Source organism: Diospyros lotus, chromosome 4 (assembly GCF_014633365.1).
Source record: "Diospyros lotus cultivar Yz01 chromosome 4, ASM1463336v1, whole genome shotgun sequence".
NCBI lineage: Eukaryota > Viridiplantae > Streptophyta > Magnoliopsida > Ericales > Ebenaceae > Diospyros > Diospyros lotus.
Genome location: NC_068341.1, coordinates 27856552 through 27875857, shown reverse-complemented (window position 1 = coordinate 27875857; position 19306 = coordinate 27856552). Strand labels below are relative to the sequence as shown.

Below are 19306 nucleotides of genomic sequence, written 5' to 3'. Positions count from 1 at the left end.
TTGACAATTGCGGTAAGACTTGTATGTGCTATGTTTTTGCTATGTGATAGCAATGGGGGTCTCACACCCATAGGCATGGGAATGTCTAGACAAGTACATAGGTGACCAATGTTGGAGAACATGTCACTGAACATGACTCGCCATGAGAATCCATTTTGGTTATATGTTGATGGAATTCTCATACGAGATGGGTGTAACTAATCCTTGGACTTGAGGTTGTCACGGTCGTCTCATAAGAAGACCGGTATGCTTTGACATCGTTTCGATGGGCCTAGATAAAGGTTGCATGTGAGCAATCGTTGGGTATATCGCGAGGCTTATGGAGATGGGTGCATAACCAAGATGGGACTCGTCTATCCCTTGATAGAGGATGATGTATCTAAGGCGTCTTCGGTGGATATTCACTTTAAATCCATGGCCATGGTGAAAGAGATCAATAAGGAGTTATTGATTCACTTTCTATTAAGTGAAGATATCCGGATGACCGAAGAAAAATTTATGTGATCATAATCAAACGACACATAGCCAACTTGAGATCACATAGGATACATTAAGGAGAGGATCGGATTACACGGTAACCATGCTCGTGAAAGGTTATTTGCAGATTATGAATCCTTCTAAATAATTGGGTAGGCATAATGTCTTGCTAGAGGTCAATCTTGTCTTATGTGTTCGTACCGACACATTGCCAACATATTCGGAAGCCTAATGAGTCATACACAATAGGCACGGTCCCTGGCTTAAACCAGGAGAGTGGACGTATGGTTAAGTGGGACACTTCGGCAAGAAGTTGTGCCATCGTAGATTCTCACGGAAAATGAACAAATAGACGTAATGACGTCAATATGATAAGGAGTCGTCATAATGAAAAGAGTTTCCTAAAATGGCAATTGATTAAATTTGGAAGGAGTTTCTAATTTAATAATTTTCTATTTGTTGGAGTGGCAAATAGGAAATAAAATATATTTGGGCTTAAGTTAATATTTGGACTAAATTAGATTTGGGCCAAATATTAAATTAAATATTATATTTGGACTAAATTGAATTTGGGCCAAATATTAAAATAAATATTATATTTGGACTAAATTAGATTTAGGCCAAATATTAAATATTATATTTGGACCATATTATATTTGGGCCAAATATTAAATAAAATATATTTGGGCTTGAATTAGATTTGGGCCACAATATTTTATTAAACCTATAAAAGGATTTGGGCTATTTAATTATATTTCTAGTTGGACTAGAATAAACCCACTTAAGATTCTAATTAAATTAGAATTAATGGGCTACCCCAATCCATTAGGGTTTTAGAAACCTTAGGATATTTCACTATAAATATCACTTTATGGGTTGCCCAAAATTGATAGAGCTTTTAGTGTCGTTTTTCAAGAGTTGAAAAACGTATTGTCGTTCACTCTTCCCCGTTTCTTTTGGCATCAATAAGAAACGAGGGCATTCTTTTTCCGTCCATACACAAGCCACGTAAAGAAAAAGGAGCTAGCAGTCCTATTCCGCTCTCCTTACCAACGGACGCGTGCCGCGTATCACGAGTTAGAGGCCGGATGATTGGACGGCTCGAATCCGCGAACGAGTCGATAATCTAAAGGTTAGATTTATTTATTGTTTATGAATAATTTGATTTCGACGTTGATCCAATCGCAGGGATCGGGGTAAGGTTCAAAATTTTTAAACTACGCTGCTTGTCCCGTAGCGATCTTGCTTTACTTTCAAGTACAGCCCGTCCTTAGCATTCTTAAAAGAAAAGAGAAATCTAACTAATTTTGGTGACAGATAGGGAAGTTTATTCCTAAGAAGTAAAACGGTCAGGGAAGTAAGTTGGGTATACGAATTTGGTGACAATTGAAAAGGTGCGAGTTTGACATCGTTCAAAAGGTCAAGAAGGTATGCAGCTACAGGGAACCTAAAACCAAACTCGAGGTGCTGGGGGCTAATGGCTATGTAGCCAAGTGGTGAATAGGTTGAGTGAGAGCTCAAGGCGGGAATATACACTCGACAGGTCACCAGGAAACGAAACTCCCGAGTATAAGTCCCCACCTCAAGAAACTTGGCTTTGGAGGGAAATCTTTTAAAAACCTCACGCCCCATCCTTCCCTCAGCGACCTGGTCGAGAACCTCCAGGTTGGTTTCAGAAGACATCACATCAACAGCCTCCTAAGTTCGCGAGCTCGTCTCCTCAACGCTATGCATCTCTTTTATAAGGCAATCTTCAGAGTTCGAGGTATCGTCTTCTCCTATGATATGATTGCAGCGCTTTTGACCTGAGTTCCTTTGAACACAATCAAATATCTACAAACAAAGAGAAAGAACAGTCAGGTCGCAGGCCACAAACCAAACCACTAGAAAAGCCCTAAAAATATTCCCTATTTCATAGGCCATACGCTTTGCAACAGGGTGCCTCCTAAGGTGGAGGGGTTGTAACTACGAGACCGGTATTCCATGGGAGACTAATCATAAGGTCATTAAGCCCAAAAGCTCTGTGAACACCTGAACTAACCGATTCGAATCGGTCTCCCCAGAAGGCAGAGGTAACACAGATGGAATAAAGAAAAAGCAGATGAACATCGACGGCTAACCGATGATGAACGACCTTACAAAAGAAAGGGACAAAAGTCACAACAAACTTACCAAAGCACTGAGTCTCTCGTCGATGTGAGAACTTGAAGCAAGCCTCAGACAGGAATGGTCGACGCCTGAATGATTGCAGATGGAAGATCTAGTTGTCGACCGTGATTGTCTTGAGGGCAAAAGAAAGGCGAAGAAAGTAAAAGCAAAAGCAAGAAAATTCGAAATGGCGAGAAGAGGGAAATACTAAGGGCTTCCCTGCCATTTATACCTTTTAGCTCAATCAACCTCAGCCATTAGATCATTGCGACTTATGGAATGCTCTGCATCCATTAGCTGCATGATAGCTTATGGGTCCCACAAGCATAATCATGCGCAATAATGGGGAAACGTGTGCACTAAATGCCCCACAAACAAGACGTGCTACGTGAAACAACGTGATTTAAAACAATTGGGCAAAAAGTTGAAAGGTGGATTAATAGCTGGAATAGCTAGCAAGCGTTAACTCCCAATCTGAAGATCGCATTGTGAGTTGAGGAGCTTAATGTTACGAGTATTTCCCGCTCTGCTCCTTATGGGATGGGCTCGACCCAAGAGGCTGACCCAATCGTATAAAGCCTAGTAGACCCCAAACTAAGTTCATCGAAGCAAGCTCGCACATCGCTGGAGCCCGAGCTCAGATCGTAGAACCAAGTGGGCTTTATACGAGTGAGCGAGCTCCCAGCGACTCTTGCAGTTCGCTGGCCTAACTAATCAGCTCGCATAATAAGGAGGTCACGTGCCAGAGAATATTAGCGGGTTAGGGGTCGTCCTAGCTGGGCCATTCAGGTCCAACCTAGCCTCGTCCTCTCAGCCCATTTGATCAGCCCATGTCGGTCCCATCCTAGCCCCTTGCAACAACATCATTACAGTCACTTTTGGATTTTTGCGTGCCCACCTTAGATCCCATCCTCATTAATGACGAATCCCATCCATATTAATGAGGGTCCCGTCGACACCTTGCCACTGCATGGGCGCCTCCACTGGGGCTGGATATTCTATCCCATCGCTTGCAGACGTATAGCACATAAAAGAGGACATCTCCTCCTCCTATATATTAGCTAGCTCTTCCTAGAGCCATGGTATGCTTTTTCCTGCCAACTTGCTGATACTCTGCATTTCCTTACTCGCTTACTTACTTGAGCATCGGAGTATTTTATAGGGGCCGACCGGCCTACGGATCAACAAACCAAACCAGATAATGCCTTTCTCCCTCTCGGATTCATTACACCAATGCGAGCCAACGAATCACGATCAACCAATTTCAAACTTCGACAGATCAAAAGTTGTTCCATTAGTTGTAAGGACCTATTTATTGACATTGCCGATAGGGCTTGTATTGGATTTACATAACTATTACTACAATCCTAGTTTGACTAAGAATATAATTTCTATTTCTTGTTTGACAAGGATAGATATTCATTTTTATTTAAGAACAATAGTTCTTTATTTTATAAAATGAGTTATTTTATGGTAAAGCAACAATATGTAATGGTTTGTATGTCCTTGATGTTGATACTCCTGTCAATAACATAAATATTAAGTGACTTAAATCATGTGATTTGAATAGCACTTATTTATGGCATTGTCGCCTTGGCCATATAAATGAGACTCGCACATCCAACTTGTATAAAGCTAGATATCTTGGCACATTTGATTATGAATCATAAGGTGCTTGCGAATCTTGTTTGCTTGACAAAATGACTAAGTCTCATTTTAAAGTAAAGGGAGTGAAGGCTACATAAGTGCTAGGGCTTATGCACATTTGATGTGTGTGGGCCCATGTCCACCCAAGCTAAAGGTGGATATGTCTACTTCATAACCTTTTCTGATGATAGATCATATTTTGGTTATGTGTATCTCATGAGACACAAATCTGAGGCTTTTGAAAAGTTCAAAGAATTCAGATTTGAAGTAGAGAAACAAACTGGGAAAAGCATCAAATTACTTTGATCAGATCGAGGTGGTGAATGCTTACAGTGAGTTTCTAGATAACCTGAAACAGAATGGGATTCTCTCACAGTGGACTCTACCTAGAACACTAGAGATGAATGGTGTGTCCGAAAGGAGGAATAAGACTTTGTTAGAGATGGTCCGATCCATGATGAGTCACACTGAACTCCCCACTTCATTTAAGGGATTCGCACTCCTCACCACGATCTTGAAGGATCATGAACGAGGAAACAAAGCATGCAACGGAAGCATTTTAAAATCAAAACCGTTCCTCGTATTGATTATAATCTAAGAGACTTACTTTTGTGGCGGATTACCGGACGGAATGGAGCGATGGGAGCTTCTTCGCGTGGTGGAGACGACGGCTGTCCTGCTAGCCTTCGGCTCCGTCGCATCAGAACTCAAACGCACCCTTTCGATCTTCCGGAGTATGACTCGAACTCGTGGCCTCTCTTCGGTGAAGAAGAATGAAAAACGACTTAGATGAAAAAACAAATAATTAGAGAATATATAGGGAGAACCCTAGGGTTAAAACCCTAGTGGGCCAAACCCTAATGGGCCAAGATCATTTAATTAATTTTCTAATTGGGTTAACCCAATTAATTAATTAAAAACCCTAATGAACTATTATTTTATTCTAGCCCAATTAATTATGGACCATTCTGAATAAAATAATTCTCTCTCAATATAATTCATCCAACAAGCCAAATGTATTAAAAAATACATGAGTTACATCGAGCTACCCCGGGGACCAAAAGACAAATTATTCATGGCTACTAAAATGACCAAAATATCCCTGCCACCTAGTAGCTATATTTTGTCATTCTAAGTGTTCCAACTATCACCATATGGTAACACTGACCCCACGAATAATTTTGCATATGCCATGTCTTTGACCTACTAGTGTAATGACGAAAATACCCCTCTGCGTAACACCCATCATTTAGAAAGGAATAATGTACTAACACCTTTCTAAATGATTTCTACCATCCTTAGATCACTAGTCCAATAATCCGTGACTACTCGAATGTACTTGCTTATCACTGGGAGCTACCTAGAAGCACACACTCTTAAGTCACGTTCCCAGGGCCCTGGATTATTCGATTATTCTTAGACAATCACAAGGGGGTGAATCACAGAAACTATCTTGTATTAGTCTGTCTTAGCTAATTAGAAACCATACTCCCAACTCAAAAGGATATTGATCTTTGATAGACCTCACCTACAATGAATCTAAGAATATAGCTCTAAGTTCACTAGACCACCAACTAATACTCAAGTATTAGAGTACTCGTCCACGTAGTAGCAGTGATAGACTAGCTCCATGATAATTAGTACTTTGTCATTAGCTTCTATCACAGGTCCACTCTACGCATTCCAAATGCGCTTGTACAATTAGAGTAAACGGACTGTTTACTGGCTAAGGCAAGCCATCCTCCATTAGGATCTATTGCACAATGATCTTATCATGATAGAATGCCCAGTTCTATCAAAAGATCAAGAGTAATATTTTCTTGCTTATTAAGTACCCATGATTCATGCCTAACTGTGAAGAACGACCCATCACATGAATCACTTACTTAATAGCATGGACACCTTTCCAACAATTAAATGCAAATAATATATGTGCCATAAACTGAATAAAAGAAACATCATTACCATAAATTAAACAAAACGTGTCTTTAGGGCATACATTTCCAACAGATCTTTGTTTTGAACAGGGTTCCAAGTAAGTCAGTCATTCAGACTCCATATGAGATATGGAAAGGAAAGAAACCAAATCTGTCTTTTCTTAAGATTTGGGGATGTGAAGCTTATGTCAAGCGTGTTGACAATAATAAGTTAAAACCCAAATTGACGAGGTGTCTATTTATGGGATATCCAAATGAAACAAGTGGATATTACTTTTACCACCCATAGGAACAAAAGGTGTTTGTTGCCAAGCATGTGACATTCCTTGAGAAGGAATTCTTAGATGCTATGGCTAGTGGGAGGAATGTTAAGCTCGAAGAGATTCGAGGCGAACCACAAACAAATGCTCCTCTCGAGGAACTCGAGGAAGATCAGACATAAGATGTTGTGTCAGTTTCTCAACCTTTTACACAAGAACCTCGTAGGTCGACGAGAGTTCATCGCAAGCAAGAGAGATGGATTTCTCATCTCAGCACATGGAGATATGCTTCTAGCTGTGAACGACTAGCCTACTACCTATGATGAGGCAATGTCTAACATTAACTCTAGGTTATGGCAGATGGATGACAAAACAGCTTCCTTAAAGGAAACCTGGTTAAGGATGTGTATATGACACAGCCTGACGGTTTTGTTACCCATGAACATGCAAATAAGATTTGCAAGTTGCAAAGGTCCATTTATGAACTAAAGCAAGCATCCCAGAGTTGGAATCAATGTTTTGATGAAAATATCAAAAGGTTTGTTTTTTCACAAAAGGGGAGTTGATCCTTGTGTTTACAAGAAGGTTAGTGGGAGCACGGTTATCATTTTTAGTCCTATATGTGGACAATATATTGCTCATTAAAAATGTTGTTCCCATGTTGTAATTAGTTAAAAGATGGCTTTCAGAAAATTTTTCCATGAAGAATTTGGGAGAAGCAGCCTATATTCTGGGAATAAGGATCTATAGAGATAGATTCAGGAGGTTGCTAACACTCTCCCAAAGCATGTGCATTGACAAAGTACTAAAGAGGTTTACCATGGAAGATTCTAAGAGGGAAATCTTCCTATGTCACATGGAATACATCTCTCCAAGACTATGTGTCCAAAGACACAAGATGAAAGAGATAGGATGAGTCAAGCACCATATGCCTTGGCTCTTGGCTCGATCATATATGCCATGTTATGTACGAGGCCTGATGTTGCATATGCTTTGAGCATATATAGTATATCAGGCTGATCCAGGTGAGAAACACTGGATTGCAGTTAAGAATATCTTTAAGTACTTGAGAATGATTAAAGAGATGTTCTTGGTATATGGAGAATGAGAGCATACCATGATGGGGTTCACGGATGCCAGTTTCCTATTCGACCATGATGATTTCAAGTTACAGTCGGGATTCATATTCTGCCTAAATGGCGGGGCTATGAGTTGGAAGAGTTCCAACAAGAGATAATGACAGATTCAACAACTGAAGTCGAATGCATAACAACTTTCGAAGCATCTAAGAAGGTTGTATGGATCCATAAGTTCATTGATGAACTTTGAGTGGTGTCTAGCATTGTTGATCCAATAACACTTATTGTGACAATAATGGAGCCATCGCGCAAGTGAAGGAACCACAGTCTCATCAATGAATCAAATTTATATTACGGCATCACCATCTGATAATGGAGATAATCAGTCAAGGTGACATATATAGAGAAAGTGTTGACGGATGACAACATCGCTGATCCCCTCACTAAAGCTCTGTCCCAGCAAAAACATGAAAGTCATGTTCGATCATCAAGTATGAGATACATGAGTGATTAGCTCTAGTGGCTGCGCTTAACCTTGTGCATTTATTTCAAACAAACACATACAAAATAAACAAAGAAGAAACAAGCATGCAGGCACAAGGCGTTTATACTCGCCAGTGTACGAGTGTGCGCTGTAGCACAATTTAATTTTTTGGGAAAGTCCAGGTCGATTCACTGGGAGATCAAAACAAAAATGAAATGCGGCGAAAGATTTTTATGCGTTGAATGAGTTTGTCAGACCAATTCAGCTAAATGATTTGTTTTTCAAGATTAAAAATAAGATGATGTTTGTGTATGGAAGCAATCTTGGGACAAAGCAATTTATGTGCCAGCCCACTGATTTACCAAAGAGATATCAAAATATTAACATCGACTGATTTAAATTGAGGTTATACAGTTAACTGTATCCCAAGATGATAATAGTCCTAAGTTAAGTACTCTCCATACATGGCATGAGAGAGTCTGGATTAAGTAACTATCATAAAGTGAAATACAGATTAACACATTTGAGATCCGATAAGTAACCACAACTCAAGGTCATGATAGTTCTAGGTTAAGCACTGTCCATACATGGCATGAGAGAGTCTAAGTTAAGCAACCACCATAAATTAGATCGCAGATTAATCATTTCAGCTTGAGTATGAAACCATTTCCAGTTTAAGTAACCTCCATACATGGCATGGAGACTCTAAGTTAGGCTTATGTTTCAACTCAAACCCAAAGATTCAATACACACACATTTCTCAATTCAAATAAGCATTCTGTTAATTCAATCGGAGTTCAGCTCTCTTGGGTAAACAGTGGCACTGGACACATTCCTTGCCTTGGCTCAAGCTAAATTTAGCCACACATCTCTATTGGTGAAAACATAAAATGAAAGAACAGAGATACAAATGCAAAAATTAAGTTGCGGTATTTAATTGACTAAAATTAAAGAGACAGGAATTAAAATTCTAGAATGTAAACACTGAAATTGAAATTAGAAAAATGTAGATGAACAATGAATTAAAGTTACAGAATGTAAAGAACATGAATGAAAATTACAAAATGTAAGTAACTGAAATCAAGAATGCTGGAACAACATGAAGAAATGAAAACTACTGGAATTTAAGAACAAAAGAAAGGAATAGAACAGTGCACTTTTCCCCTTATTTTGGCTAAATGGCGGATGGGGACTCTCCACCGTTTTTCTTGACTGTAAGCTTTGGCCTCTTTATACTCCTCTGGTAACGGATACTTTGAATTTGAATCTCCAGACAACTTCTGATCATTTTCTGCATATTTCTTCTGCCAATATTCTCTGCAAACTTTCGTGTGTTTTCTTGAAATAGCTTTCTGAGGCATGCGGACGCGTGATCTGCTGTCTCCATGTATTTCTTCCCCATGGGTTGAGTTGGGCTTCAAAGTTGGCTTCCTTGAATTGATCTTCAATTGGCTGGACTTTAATTTAGGCTTGCGCTGGGAGCTTTTAATTCCAAACAGTGGGCTGCCCATTTCAATTGCAATTCAACTTCTTTGATTTGAGCCTCCATGGCACTGCTTCACACTATAATGTAATTGAAATATATGTCATTAATATGTATATGTATTACGCATGGCATGCACTTATATGGATACATATATATTTATATATTATATTTAGATATGTATTATATATTATATTATATTTATATTTATTTTATTATTACTATTTTTTTATATATTATATATATTTTATATGTTTTATATTAATTTCTTAAACCTGCATATAACCACGAATTGAATATAAATATTCAATTAAAACCAATTTTAAGATTAAACTAGGGATATAAATATAATAAAATTTTGACATTTTTGAGCATTAATCATCTAGTACAAGTGGGAGATTGTTAGTGTAGGTGCTCTAGACCCAATCAGATTGGACATGTTGTACACTAATAATTGCAATAATATTTATTATTAAATAAGGAGTTATTCAATTTCACAAGAAGTCATTTTATTAGTTTCTTGTTATTATTGTAATGACCGGATGAAACTAGATAGAAGTCCATATGATGTATACTGTGATTAATATATAAAGATGTGAGATGATGCATCACAGTTTCTAGACATCATTAAATGTTCCAAGTCGTAGCAATGTCAAGAATGGACATTGACAATTGCGGTAAAACTTGTATGTGCTATGTTTTTGCTATGTGATAGCAATGGGGGTCTCACACCCGTAGGTATGGAGATGCCTAGACAAGTATATAGGTGACCAATATTGGAGAACATGTCACTGGACATGAGTCGCCATGAGAATCCATTTTAGTTATATGTTGATGGTATTTTCATACGAAATGGGTGTAACTAATCCTTGGACGTGAGGTTGTCACAGTCATCTCATAAGAAGACCGGTATGCGTTGACATCATTTCAATGGGTCTAGACAAAGGCTGCACGTGGGCGATCATTGGGCATATCGTGAGGCTTATGGAGATGGGTGTATAACCAATATGAGACTCATCTATCCCTTGATAGAGGATAATGTATCTAAGGCACCTTCGGTGGATATTCACTTTAAATCCATGGCCATGGTGAAACAGATTAATAAAGAGTTATTAATTCATTTTCTATTAAGTCAAGATATCCGGATGATCGAAAAAAACTCATGTGATCGTTGACCGGCTATCGAACCGATCCAGAATTAGAGATCTATGAATCTCTTCTCTAGTTTGCAGCAAAGTGCACCCTAGGTCATCTCTCACAAGGAGCCTCACTTTCTTCTACCAACAAAGAGAACCAATACCAATAACAGTTTGTTTAGGGGGGGTTGTTTTGACAGAAAACTAATTGGCAAAACAAAAAGATGAAGATGGATGAAAAATCAATAAGAGGAGTGCAACCGGCTGTGTATTTGTCTCCTATGTGAAATCTTCCTTGTCCACTCTATATATCTTGGTTTACTAGATGCTTTGATCTCCGGAAAACAAACTCAAAGCATCCCCAACAACCGTCCAAGGATTAGAATGATTGGAAATAACAAAATGAATGCAGAAATCTCTTGCAAACAAAATGCAACCATTCACTCTCTATTCAGCCTATCCGGACCTATGCAAGAACAACCGTTCAAGCACACAATATTCATTTCCGAGATGTTATACCAACCGGCTATAACATTCTGTTCTCTTAAGCATTTAACAGAAAATGAAACCATGCAAGCTCACACAAACCTGCCATGAACTCCATGCATTCACAAATCTGCTCAAACTAAACCAAATAGAATTGAATAAGAAACAAACAACAAACCAGATTCTTGTAGCTCATTTGGGACTCAAATTCCACATGGATTCAAGACACACAACCGGTTACAAAATGTTCTAGCCTATCATTACAGCAAGGAAAACAGAATGGAACAAAAATGTAGAAAACAGAAAAATGCTATAATAACAAAAACGGGTAGAATCCTCTCTATTTTCTCCTCTCTTTCTCTATGATGATATCTGAAAATTAATGCTAAGAGGCCTTAAATACATGGCCAAGAAAGGAAAGGCTAGGGAGGCTAGGGTTGGGCCTAGCCCAACAGAAAACAAGTGAGCCCAAGTCTGCTCCTTTATTGTAGGCCCAAGCTCCTTTAGTAGGCCCAAGCTCCTTTAGTTGAGCCAAAGCTCCTTTAGTTGAGCCAAAGCTCCTTTAGCCCATCCAATATTCCCTAAAGCCTGGATCCATAGAGTAGAGGTAAGATAGAAAATAGTGTAAGGACAATTTGAAGCATAATAAAATAGAAACAATGAAATATCAGCAAAAATTGCTTCAAATGGCCTAATAAGAATGAGGTGAAATGCCAAAATATGGTATAAATATGCATGCTATCAATTCCCCCATACTTAGACTTTTGCACTCCTGGGCAAAACACTAGACTCTATGACTCAAGAATAGAAATGTGGAAAAACACAAATTAGATGCAAGGTAGGTAAGTCTTCAAGAATTCATCATTCAAAGATCATCTTTCCTCTACTTCCAAGAAAACAAGTGACATGGCAATTCATCCAATAAGACAAATCAAAAGTGGAAGCCTCTCACAGGGCAAGTGTATGCTCAAAAATTTCTCAAGAGGTGGTGGTGACTGTTTCGCTCAAATTCACCCAATCACAATTCCACTACCATAAGCTTGTTTATCTTCTCAATCTCCACTATCCATGTCAAATGCATGCCACAAATCAAAAGGACTTATTCAGGGTTGTAATGTGGGGAAGAAAGAAATGGAAAGACAACAATGAAGGAAAACATGCCTTAGGTCGAGAAAACATTTCATGCAACTCTAAGATCAAGAGATAGAATTTCCAAGCGTTATGAAGAACATTGCATCTTTATTTGGTTGAGTGCGTTTTACGCTCTGTCTCAACTTTGCTTTCTTCTTTTTCTCATCAATTTTCAAGTTTTTTTTTTTTTTTTTTTTTTTTTTTTTTTTCGAAAGAGGTGAGTGCGTTTTACGCTCCTTCTCACCCTTCTATCCTTTTCTTGCTTTTCTTTTTCTTTTTCATGGATGCAAATGGCCTTTGGCCTTATGACTTGCTCGATGAATTCAATCTCTCTCACTAGAATGCACTTACTATTCCTCTTCCTAAGGTTGGAAGGTCCAAAAAGGGTGTATGAGAATGAAGGGTAAAACTGATAGCTCTAAGTGGCAAGCGAAAGGGATTGATTGAAATTTTTTTTTTTTTTTTTTTTTTTTTTGGACTCAAAATGGCTAAATGGGGACAAGAAAGAATGCCTTAATCATGTTTGATTCATGCATGAACAAATATAGCCTCAACCAAGAATCAAAACAAGTTCTAGAGTGGAAATCATGATAGGTGAATACACACACAAGAAAGACAATAGGCTCAAAATCCTCACGGCTGTAGACTACCCAATCAATCTATCAAATTAAACTCATTGCCAAGTTACTCGAAATTAAGGAAGATAAGATCGAAGTTCTAATCATGATGGGTTCTTTTAGACTTAATTGCTTAACTTGCATTTCCACGCAAAACAAACTCAACTAAACCCAAGGAAAAAGAAATATGAAAAGATAAAGAAAATGTTGCCAAAATAAGAATGCTGCCTCCCCCCACACTTAGACTTTACATTGCCCTCAATGTAAACATGCAATTCCAATCAAGAATAAGACAAGTAAATGTAAAATACTAGGGAGAGAGAAACAGCCTGATGTATCAAATGTAGGTGGCGTTGAGGAGATGCAGCTCCTCCACAATATGCTCCTGAAAGCTCTCGTAGAATGGCTTAAGTCGCTGCCCGTTCACTGTGAATTGCTTTGCATTGGACTCGTCCTTGATTGCAACTGCACCAAAGGGAAAAACATGAATAACTATGAAAGGACCAGTCCAACGAGAACGTAACTTACCGGGCATCAACTTGAGACGGGAATTGTATAGCAGAACTTTCTGGCCAACTTCGAATGTCTTCTTCACAATAAGCTTGTCATGCACAGCCTTGGTCTTCTCCTTGTAGATGCGTGAGTTCTCATATGCGTCCATCCTAATCTCCTCAAGCTCTTGAAGTTGGAGCTTTCTTTGGGACCCCGATTGACTGATGTCCATATTGCATTGCTTCACCGCCCAATATGCCTTATGCTCCACTTCCACCGGCAAGTGACACGCTTTTCCAAAAACCAACCTATAAGGGGACATGCCGATGGGGGTTTTGTAGGCCGTGCGGTAGGCCCAAAGTGCATCTTCTAATCTCGTGCTCCAGTCTTTCCTATTGGGCTGGACAGTCTTCTCCAAAATTTGCTTGATTTCCCTATTTGAGACTTCGGCTTGCCCATTAGTCTGTGGATGATAAGGAGTCGCCACTTTGTGTATTACCCCATACTTACGAAGTAGGGTGTCCATCTTTCTATTGCAAAAGTGGGATCCTTGGTCGCTGATGATGGCCCTGGGTATGCCAAACCTACAAAAGATGTTAGAACGAACAAAATCTGCAACCACAGAAGCATCATCAGTCCTGGTGGCTTTAGCTTCCACCCACTTAGAAACATAATCCACAGCTAACAGAATGTACACATAACCAAATGACACAGGAAATGGACCCATAAAGTCAATACCCCAAACATCAAAGATTTCGCAAAACAATAAGGGTTGTTGAGGCATTTCATTCCTACGTGATATAGTGCCTGTGTGTTGACAACGTGTGCAATTCTTACAGAACTCATATGAATCCTTAAAGAGTGAAGGCCAATATAATCCAGAATCTAGGACTTTCCTAGCTGTACGTTGGGGACCAAAGTGACCACCACATGCAAGTGTGTGACAAAAATTTAAGACAGATGCAAACTCATGGTTAGGCACACATCTCCTAATGACCTGGTCACTACACATGCGCCACAGATAGGGATCATCCCACACATAATACCGAGCCTGACTCTTAAATTTATTTAGCTGTTCCTTCTTAAAATATGCAGGTAATTCAGAAGCAACTAAATAATTTACCAAATCAGCATACCAGGGCTCAACACCATGAATGTGGTATAATAACTCATCTGGGAAATCATCCCTGATAGGCTGGGAGTCCATGACTGTGGAATCTGAAGAAGGAGGGACCCGGCTCAAATGATCAGCTACTAGGTTCTCGGCCCCACTCTTGTCTTTTATCTCCACATTAAACTCCTGAAGTAGGAGCATCCATCGTATCAACCGGGGCTTAGCATCGGGCTTCTTCAATAGGTATTTCAAAGCTGCATGGTCAGAAAACACGACAACATTAGAACCCAGAAGATAGGAGCGAAATTTATCTAAAGCAAACACAATAGCTAAAAGCTCCTTCTCAGTCGTGGTGTAGTTTGCTTGAGCAGCATCCAAGGTGCGTGAGGCATAGGCAATGACATGTGACTTCTTCTCCACACGCTGTGAAAGGACGGCACCCACTGCAAAGTTGGAGGCGTCGCACATCAACTCGAAGGGCAACTCCCAGTCGGGTGGCTGTATGATGGGTGGAGAAATCAAACGACTCTTCAGTTCCTCGAATGCCCGCTTGCACTGTTCATCAAAGTGGAAGGTCACTTCTTTCTGGAGAAGGTGGGAAAGTGGAAGTGCAATCTTGCTGAAATCCTTGATGAATCTCCTGTAAAATCCTGCATGGCCAAGGAAAGAACGCACCTCTCTCACAGAGGTGGGGTAAGGCAATGAAGCAATGACATCAACTTTAGACCGATCCACTTCTATACCCTTCTTAGACAGAACATGCCCTAAAACAATTCCTTGTTCTACCATGAAATGACATTTTTCAAAATTTAAAACAAGGTTCTTTTCAATGCATCTCTCTAGGACTCTACCCAAGCTAACCAAGCAATCATCAAAAGAAGTACCATAAACTGAAAAATCATCCATAAACACTTCCATGCAATGCTCTATAAAATCTGAAAATATACTTACCATGCATCGCTGAAAGGTACCTGGAGCATTACATAGGCCGAAAGGCATTCTTCTATAAGCGAATGTGCCAAAGGGGCAGGTGAAGGTGGTCTTCTCTTGATCCTCTGGGGCTATGCAAATCTGAAAGTATCCAGAAAAACCGTCAAGGAAACAATAGTGTGACTTACCAGCCAACCTCTCCAACATCTGATCAATGAATGGAAGGGGGAAATGATCTTTTCTGGTTGCTTGGTTCAGCTTTCTATAATCAATGCAGACTCTCCAACTGTTCTGCACTCTCATGGGGATGAGCTCATTGTGCTCATTTGGGACCACCGTGATGCCCGTCTTTTTTGGAACAACCTGCACGGGACTCACCCACTTGCTGTCAGAAATAGGGTAAATAATACCGGCTGCAAGTAATTTACTTACCTCCTGTTTTACCACATCAAGGATGGTTGGGTTAAGTCTTCTTTGAGGCTGCCTTGCTGGTTTTGCTCCTTCCTCCAATAAAATACGATGCATGCAAACAGATGGGCTGATTCCAGTTATGTCCGCTAAAGTCCACCCAATTGCTTTCTTATTATTTTTCAGCACATCCAGCAACTTTCTCTCTTGGTCAGGCTGCAAGTTGTTTGCAATGATGACTGGCAGCTTCTCATCTTTCTCCAAGAATGCATACTTGAGGTGCTGAGGCAAAGGCTTGCACTGAATGGTGGGTGGCTGCTGCAAAGAGGGGGCTGATCTATTTGACTGGAACTCTAACTCCAAGGCACTATCAACTTGCTCAACAAGGTTAGCAGCACTATCTTCCACTTGGGAAATGTTAGCATCAAAATCAAACTCATGTCTATGCAAAAATTCAGCAATCTCTAAGCATGCAGCACATTGACTCTCTCCATCACTACAATTAGTGCAAATAATCGTATCTGGGAACTCATGCACAGTGGGGAATTTATCAATTAAATCAGAAGACTCAGAACATGCTTCATTCACTAACAGGTCAACTCTATTTACTTGAAAAGTGGAATGATCCTCAGCAGGGAATTTCATGGCATCAAGTATCTTGAAGTTAATTGTGTTACCAGCAAATTCCATGGAAAGTGTACCCTCATGCACATTGATAATAGTTCTAGCAGTTTTTAAGAATGGTCTCCCTAGGATCAAGGGTGCATGCTCAAGTGTGCTATTATCTTCCATATTCAAAACATAAAAATCTGCTGGAAAGATTAAATCCTTAACCTTAACCAGCACATCTTCTAGGACTCCAGTGGGGTGTGCAGTACTTCTATTGGCTAGTTGGACAACCACTCCTGTTGGCTTCAAAGGACCACACTGCAATGAAGCATAAATAGAGTTAGGCATGACATTAATGGATGCACCTAAATCTAGTAAAGCATTGCTAAATTGCATGTCTCCTATAGTACAAGGAATGGAGAACATCCCTGGATCTTTACACTTTGCTGGCATGGCAGGTTGGATAAGGGCAGAGACATTTCTCCCAAGGTTGATCTTCTCATTCCCCATAAGCTTCCTCTTGTGAGTACACAAATCCTTGAGAAATTTTGCATACTTGGGGATCTGTCTAATGGCTTCAAGGAGGGGAATGTTGACTTCAACTTTCTGGAATGTTTCCAGAATCTCTTTATCCACTTCGGCTTCTGCTCTTTTCTTGTTTTGTGTTGCTCGATGTGGGAATGGTAGGGGCTGGATGTTGGAAGACTCTCCTTGTTCTTGATAGCTGGAGTTTGGCTGCTTGGCTTCTTGGACTGAGGAAGGTTGCTGCTCTTTGCTACCCTCTACATTCTGCTGCTCTGCATGCTGCTCTTTGTTTGATGATGGTGGAGGGGTTGGGATGATCACTTCTTTCCCACTTCGAAGCATGATGGCACTAACATTGCCCCTTGGATTGGCAACTGGTTGTGAAGGAAGCTGCCCGGAACCTTGACTCCTTAACTCATTGATGTTTGTGGCTAGCTGGCCTATTTGGGTCTCCAAATTTTGAATGGTGGTTTCTGTTTTCTGTTGGAATTGGAGTGTATTGGCTGCTAGTTGTTTGACAAGATCATCTAAGGTAGGTTCTGACTTGGGTAATGGTGGTGCTTGTTGCATGGCTTGATTCTGCCTTGGTGGTGGAGTATGGTTGCTTGAAGGATGGAACCTCTGCTGAAATGGTTGATTCTGGTGGTATGGCTGCTGGTGCACATGTTGATTGGAAGGGCTGCCATATCTGAGGTTCGGATGGTCTCTCCAACCTGGATTGTAGGTGGCTGAGTATGGGTCATACCTATTGGAAGGTTGTGGTTGGCTGTGCTGCTGGTGCTGGAATGGTCTTCCAGGAAAAATGCCTGCACATGTCTCATTATTTTCTTGCAACTGTGGGCATTGGTCTGTTGTATGGGATGGCAAGGAGCAAATGCCACAAAGCTGCTGTTGCTTTCTCTCTAATGCCAACTGCCTGACCATGGAAGCCAATTCCTCAAGCTTGTTTTCCATCCTTTGCTGGTCCATAGTGGCAGCCACATTGACTTCATTTATGGCTTTTGTAGGAGTGTTAATTCTGGTGCCAAACTGCTGGGCATTTTGTGCCATCTTTGATATCAGCTCTTGTGCAGCTGCTGGGGTCTTCTCTGCCAAGGCTCCTCCACTTGCAGCATCTACCAAGTATCTGTCCATGGGGATTAGACCTTCATAGAGATACTGAATTAGGAGTTGGTCACTTATCTGATGGTGAGGGCAGCTGGAACACAACTTCTTGAACCTCTCCCAATACTCATGTAGAGTCTCACCACTCATCTGCCTTATACCACAAATTTCCTTCCTTATTGATGCTGTTCTGGAGGCTGGAAAGAATTTTTCCAGGAAGATCCTCTTCAATCCATCCCAGCTGGTGATAGCAGCTGGTGGCAGGTAGTAGAGCCAATCTTTGGCTGATCCATCAAGTGAGAATGGGAAGGCTCTCAGCTTGATCTGCTCTTCATCTACTCCTTGTGGCCGCATGGTTGAGCAAACAACATGAAATTCTTTCAGATGCTTGTGTGGATCCTCTCCTGCAAGACCATGAAACTTGGGCAACAAGTGGATTAGTCCAGATTTGAGTTCAAAGTTAGCATCCAACTGTGGGTATTGAATACATAGGGGCTGGTAATCCACATCAGGTGCAGCCAGCTCTCTAATGGTTCTACCATCCAAATGACCATTATTTCCATGATTTCCATTATTGCCATTACCATTATTTCCATTATTTGCATTGTTTGCATTATCTCCATTACCATTATCTGCCATATTGATGAATGCTGGAATAGGTTCGGATGAAGTATTAGAAGTACTGTTAGGGTCAATCCTATCCCGAGACTTAAGTTCTCTAGCTTGCCTTCTAAGAGTAGTCTCTAATTCAAGATCCAAATCAAGTAATTTTTCCTTAGAGGATCTGGTCATGCACTTAGAGATCAGCTCAAAAACAGCACACAAAATGGCCTATGCATACCAAGAACTCAAAAACTCAAAAAAAACACACAAAAACAAAAACACACAAACACAAAAACACAAAAACACAAAAACAGGTCAAACAATAAGCCCTTAGACGATTTTTTTTATGCAATTTTTCACAAAATTTCAACACAAAAACACTGAGGGACCTAAAAACACTAAAAACCACACCAAATTAGCCACTGAGAAACACAAAATGGCCCAAAAAGTGGTCTAAACGTTGGAATTTGGCCAAAAAAGGCTCTTCTCAGGGCATAGCTGTGACTATTGATCCCCACACCCCCATTTCTTTGGACACCAAAAATCAGCTCAATCGGAGCAAGTGAAAAGCTATGAACAGTAACCGGGAAACTGAATTTTTTTTTTTCAAAACCTACTCCTATTTTGCCTTAGAAA

At 40.1% G+C, this 19306-nt stretch overlaps 1 non-coding gene across 1 annotated transcript; it reads left to right on the top strand.

Moving 5' to 3' along the window:
• The first annotated feature begins 18143 nt into the window (after positions 1-18143).
• Positions 18144-18248, top strand: LOC127800866 (small nucleolar RNA R71). Its single transcript, XR_008022888.1, has one exon. It is a non-coding gene; the product is annotated as a small nucleolar RNA R71 (small nucleolar RNA).
• The last annotated feature ends 1058 nt before the right edge of the window (positions 18249-19306 follow it).